The sequence below is a fragment of the Hyaena hyaena genome, unplaced genomic scaffold (assembly GCF_003009895.1).
Source record: "Hyaena hyaena isolate Hyena2069 unplaced genomic scaffold, ASM300989v1 scaffold_175, whole genome shotgun sequence".
Lineage (NCBI taxonomy): Eukaryota > Metazoa > Chordata > Mammalia > Carnivora > Hyaenidae > Hyaena > Hyaena hyaena.
This window is the reverse complement of record NW_024080808.1, coordinates 497,399-503,398: the sequence shown is the minus strand read 5'-3', so window position 1 is coordinate 503,398 and position 6,000 is coordinate 497,399. Positions and strand designations below refer to the sequence as shown.

At 41.4% G+C, this 6,000-nt stretch overlaps 1 pseudogene; it reads right to left on the bottom strand.

Moving 5' to 3' along the window:
* Positions 1 to 1,027: 1,027 nt before the first annotated feature.
* Positions 1,028 to 3,024, bottom strand: LOC120237284 (annotated as a pseudogene).
* Between the last annotated feature and the right edge of the window lie 2,976 nt (positions 3,025 to 6,000).

The following is a 6,000-nucleotide window of genomic DNA, read 5'->3' as shown; positions in this document are numbered from 1 at the left end:
CCGACACAGGGCTTGGTATGAGGATATAGTAATGAATAAAGCTCACTCTCCATTCTTTTGAAGCTGCTCCTCTGCAGGGGGTTATAATAAATAAAGGACTAGGTGCCTGGGTGGCTCAGTCAGTTGAGCATCCGACTCTTGCTTCAGGCTCAGGTCATGATCCCAGGTTGTAGGATCAAGCCCTGCATCCCGCTCCATGCCAAGCATGGAGCCCACTTAAGAGTCTTTCTCTCTCTCTCTGTTCCTTTGCCCCTCTCCCTAGGTTTCACTCTTTCTCTTTAAAAAACAAACAAACAAAGTGATTACTGCTACGAAATTTTGTGAAAGGATGAGTAAGGAAGTTCTGTTTTGAAGAGGCTTCAGCCGCCTCTGCATGTCACCCTAAATGAAAATAAAATTTAAGCAAAAATGAGACTTGCTAGGCAAATAGACTTTTAAGTTCCCAGCATATTTCCCTTTTCCTCCAAAGTCTCTCCTAAACATAAATTCTGGCATCTCCAGTGCTCTGTGGAGACTTTAAGCCAATACCTAAGATTGTGTCAGGGCTAACCAGTTACAGAGAGGGGAGAGAAGAATCTTCTAGGCTGAGGAATGAGTAGACCTGAAGGCTCTGTGATGAAACAGAGATTGCCTGACTTGATAGAGGAGCTAACAAAATGCTTTCATTGTTTCCTGTTGAACTTCAGCACTTGGATTCCAGGGACTACAGAGAGATTTTATTTTATTTTATTTTATTTTATTTTATTTTATTTTATTTTTTTATTTTATCTTTTTTATCTTACTTAATTTAATTTATTTTATTTTACTTTTTTTTTTTTGAGAAGGAGCTCGCTTTATTGGGGGGAGAGCACTGCACATGGCCAACATATGAAGACACCCCGGTGGGCATCCTACACATCATGCTCAAAAAAGTACACAGGAGGTTTTGCTAAGAAATATCACCTGGAGCGTGAGTTCCTCTGGGTAACTTCCCAACCTCATCCCTCTGAGGAATGCCCAACCACTTCCTTGAAGGCAAATGTGGTCACTACAGATAGAGCTCCTCAGGGGTGCCTTCTTGTTTTTTATAAAGAATATTTTCCTTAGATATTTTTGGTTTTGTTTTTTTTTTAAAGGCTTGGAGATTTTTTAAAAAAATATTTTTATTTATTTCTAGGAGAGAGAAAGAGAGAGACAACGTGAGCAGGGGAGGGTCAGAAAGAGAGGGAGACACAGACTCTGAAACAGGCTCCAGGCTCAGAGCTGGCAGTCAGCACAGAGCCCGACGCGGGGCTCGAACCCACGAACCGCGAGATCATGACCTAAGCGAAAGTCGGACGCCCAACCGACTAAGCCACCCAGGCGCCCCTCCTTAGATATTTTTGAAGTCTTCATTCATTAGTTTCATTCTACTTTCTCTCAAGGCCATCAGACCAGCTTTTGTACAGATTGCCTTGATGTCAGCCCCAGAGAGGTCATCTTTAGCCATGATCAAGTCGTGCAGGGTTACATGATTGGCCAGTGTCATCCTGCTTGTGTGAATCTGAAAGATGGACTTCTTAGTCTTTTCATCAGGTAGGGGGAGCTCAATTTTCCTGTCATTGTGGCCTGGGTTTCTATTCTGTTCGTGGCCATGATAACTTTCATGTTACCCCTTGAATCAAATCCATCCAACTGGTTCAACCATTCCAACATTGTTCATTGAATTTCTCTCTTACCACTGGAATTTGAGTCATATTTTTTTTTGTTCCAATGGCATCAATTTCATCAATAAATATGATGGATGGTGCATGTCCTTCTGCAACTAGACACAATTCCTGAACGAGTTTGGGCCCATCACCTAGGTACTTCTGAGTAAGGTCAGAGCCAACCACTCTTAAGAAAGTGGCTGAGGTTTGGTTTACTACTGTTTTGGCTAATAAGGTTTTACCTGTGCCAGACGGACCATAGAGAATGACCCCCTTTCAGGGCTTTATACCCATTTCTTCATAATATTCAGGATGAGTGAGAGGAAGCTCCACAGATTCCTTAATTTACTGGATTTTGTTGTCTAACCCCCCAATATCAGCATAGGTTTCCTAGGGGGACCTTTTTTAAAAATATTTTATTTTTGAGAGAGAGATAGAGACAGCATGAGCAGGGGAGGATCGGAGAGAGAGGGAGACACAGAATCTGAAATAGGCTCCAGGCTCTGAGCTAGCTGTCAGCACAGAGCCTGATGCGGGGCTCGAACCCACGAACCGTGAGATCGTGACCTGAGCTGAAGTTGGATGCTCAACCGACTGAGCCACCCAGGCGTCCCCTATGGGGGCCTTTTCTACCTTCATCATGGTGACCAAGGGATCCATGTCATCCATGAACACCCCTATGATGGCATGCACCTTGTGGTTGAGCAGGACTGAGCAGCCTGGTTCCAGCAGATCCCTGTCTACAAAGGAAAGAATGCTGATGTAATGGTCTAAGCCCACAGATGCAGACATGATGGCATGATTGTCATCAATGATCTCTTCCAACATTCTTACCAACATTGGGGTCCCCCTCAAATCATCTACCTTTGACCTTTCCCCCTCTTGCTTTTCTTCTAAAGTCTTCATTTGTTCCTGATTTCTAATGAATTCATTCTCCATGAGAAGATGGAGAATTCTTACTTCTGTAGTTTTATTTTTTTAATATTTTATTTATTTCTGAGAGAGAGACAGCACAAGCACGGGAGGGTTAGAGAGAGAGGTAGACACAGAATCTGAAACAGGCTCCATGCTCTCAGCTAGCTGTCAGCACACGAACCGACAAACCGCAAGATCATGACCTGAGCTGAAGCTGGTCACTTAACCGACTGAGCCACCCAGGCGCCCCAAACTTCAGTAACTTTAATTGGCACTGAGTGAGGTGTCAAAAGGGGCAGCTTGCTGGCAGCATTGGTCCCTTTGTTTTCTTCTTCTTTTTCCCCACTCTAGTTGGTACAGGAGGTTCGTATTTCTTTTTCTTGTCCCTGTCATCCTTGTTGCCACCTCCAGAGCCCTGACCACCACTTTGACTTTGACTCATTTTGCTTTGGCAGCTTGAATCGCCACTACTGGAAGTCCTACATAGAGATTTTAAATAGAGGAACATCAGGAATGGACACTGTTGCTTAGGTTTATCTTTCTAGTAAAACTAGGAAACCATTATGGCCCGGTATCAAATCTACCTAAGTGTTAATTATGAGGAGCTTGGGAGGGATTGCCTCTTTAATGTGCATCAATAAGTGGGATACATATGGGGCACCTGGGTGGCTCAGTTGGTTAAGCATCTGAATTGGGCTCAGGTCATGATCTCATGGTTCATGAGTTTGACTCCTGCATTGGGTAAGCTCAAGCTCTGCTTTGGGTGAGCCCTGCTTCTCTCTTTCTCTACCCGTCATGGGATTCTCTCTCTCTCTGCCCTCACTCACTTGCACCTTCTCTCTCTCTCTCAAAAAAAAAAAAAAAAGTAGGATACACATGGAAATTGCTGTGAACCATTGGGTTGGTGTTGTAGAAACCATCATCTGAAAAGTCAAAGGGCACTGAAAACAATGTAAGCTTCTAAGGGCAATATCACAGGGATAGGAGATCTTGGGACCTTGACTGAGTTGCCATTTCACTGGAGGAAGCTGTCAGTTATCACCCTGCATTTCTTTTATTCCCTTTTATAAGCATGCAGTTCACCATAAAGTCAGTGAATGTAAAGGACTTTTTTGAAGAAATTAAAATTATTGTAAATATTATGTGTATATATCCTTTATTTGTCTCCCCCCCATGAAGGGAGTCTCTTGGTTTTTAGCTTTTATCAGATTTTCATGGTGCCACAGATCCAAAAAAGGATAAGAACTATGATTTTCTGATTTCAATACTTTTCAACTCTATGTCCCTCACAATCCACATCTGTTATGAGATACACTCATATCTGTTGGCAGTTTGCTGCCTTTGTCCTTCTGTTTCTCTTTAGTTGTTTTTCTATTTATAGTGAACGAAGTTATGTCTCATGGCTGAGTAGCCTTTCCCAGCCTTCCACTGCCACCATCATGCTACATACATGCATTGGGGCTCAGGGCTTCCAGTGACTTTTTCGAGACCTCTTGAAGTGTGTGCTTTTAACTTGGTAAACTTGACAGCTCTTTCACCTCTTTTTTCTTATTTAAGCTTCATAATAATAGTTTAGATAGGAAAGGCATTTTCACACCCAGTGACCTAGTTCTGCAGTAAGGATGGACATAGATGCAAAGTCTACTGGAGGCTTTCTCTTGCTTTCCTTTTCATTGCAGTGGAGGGTGTAGGTTAAGGATCAAGAGTTTGGGGGTGTGGAGGAAGATGAAATGTTGTTTTTCCTTTGGAGGTAGGAGTGAGCTTATTAAGGAATAAGTAGAAGGTTTTCAGTTTTTATTCTGAGCAGACAGGAGTAATGAAACCATGTCTATACAAACAAACCTGTTTGATTCAGTATGTTTGCTGGTGTGAGATGATTACATTTTTTTAGTTTTTTAAATGTTTATTTTTGAGAGAGAGAGGGAGAGACAGAGAGTGTGAGCAGGGGAGCGGCATAGAGGGAGACACAGATTCTGAAGCAGGCTTCAGGCTCTGAGCTGTCAGCACAGAGCCTGACGCGGGGCTTGAACCCATGAACTGCGAGATCATGACCTGAGCCGAAGTTGGATGCTTAACTGACTGAGCTCCCCAGGCATTCCTGAAATGATTAAGTTTTAATCATTGATGGAATAACCAAAGTTGTATACTATGCATATTTAGGAGCTTGCTGCTTGGACCACCTTTATCTTGCTCCTCTTTCAGCTCCTCCTCAGTCCTGTGGGCTCACTGTGCCACACTGGCGCCTTTTTGGGGAGCTCCCTCCTCAGAACCTGTTACAGGGTCTGTAGCCTGATGCACTGCACTAGCTCCACTGGCTTTGTTTTGTGCGGATCATTCCCATTGTGTAAATGGAGAAATAGAATCAAGGGAAAGACTTGCCTAAAATGGTTTCACCGCCTCCTCCTCCTATTTCTCCTAAAGGAGTGCTATTCAAAGTGTGGCCCCACTGACCAGCTTTAGAATTAGTCTGTGATAAGAACAGAAATTGAGAGTAAGAGTTTTAGAAACTTTACTAGCAATGTGATAGAGTAATTTTATGTGTGTCAAATTTAATAATAAAGAATTTGGGCTTTTGTCTTTTTTAATTTTCATTTTTCTTATTTTCTAGTTTTATTGTATTTTACAAAACCATCAGTTTACAACGTATTAAGAAAAAAAACCAAACTGGTCCTTAACCATAGACAGTTTGAAAAACATTGAATTCGACTACCTAGACTCTAATGGGACTTTTGACAATGAAGACGTGCTATTGACATGGAAACCATTGTCATTTCAGTTTAATGATATCTCTGCTGTGCTTTGTAGTTACAATCTCTTTAACTCATCTGAAATTCCCCCAAACAATACAGTGATATGGTAAAATGTTAGATAGAGTCTTTGCTAAGTTTGGCTCTATACCACCTGTGCAATCCTGGTCAAGTGGTTTAAGTCTTCAAACCTTAGTTTCCTCATCTGTAATAACACCTCACAGAGGTGTTTTCCTGATTAAATGAAAGAATGTATGTGATACACAGAATAGTGTCTGGATAAAATATTGTAAAGCAATAAATATTGATATTAATGAACTGCAGTAAGCACTGTTATAAAATGGATATCATGCTTTTCTACCATCATGAGAAAAGTACAGATTAACATGGTTATAATTATCCATTAAACATTTGAGCAGTATCAAGTATAGGACCTTTTGATGGATATTTGGTTATAATCCTTGTACTCCAGCAGTTTAGAATCTAGCAGAGGTATAAAATACACACATGGAAGATGTGTGTGGAGTAAAATAAAGGCTGTAAGGAAAGGGGAAAAAAATAAGAGGAATCAATTTTTTTGATTCCTGTGAGGAATCAAGAAGTTTTAAAGAGGATAGTGTTTGAGATGAACCTGAAAGGATGGATTGAAGTTTTAGAACTCTGAGTAAAAT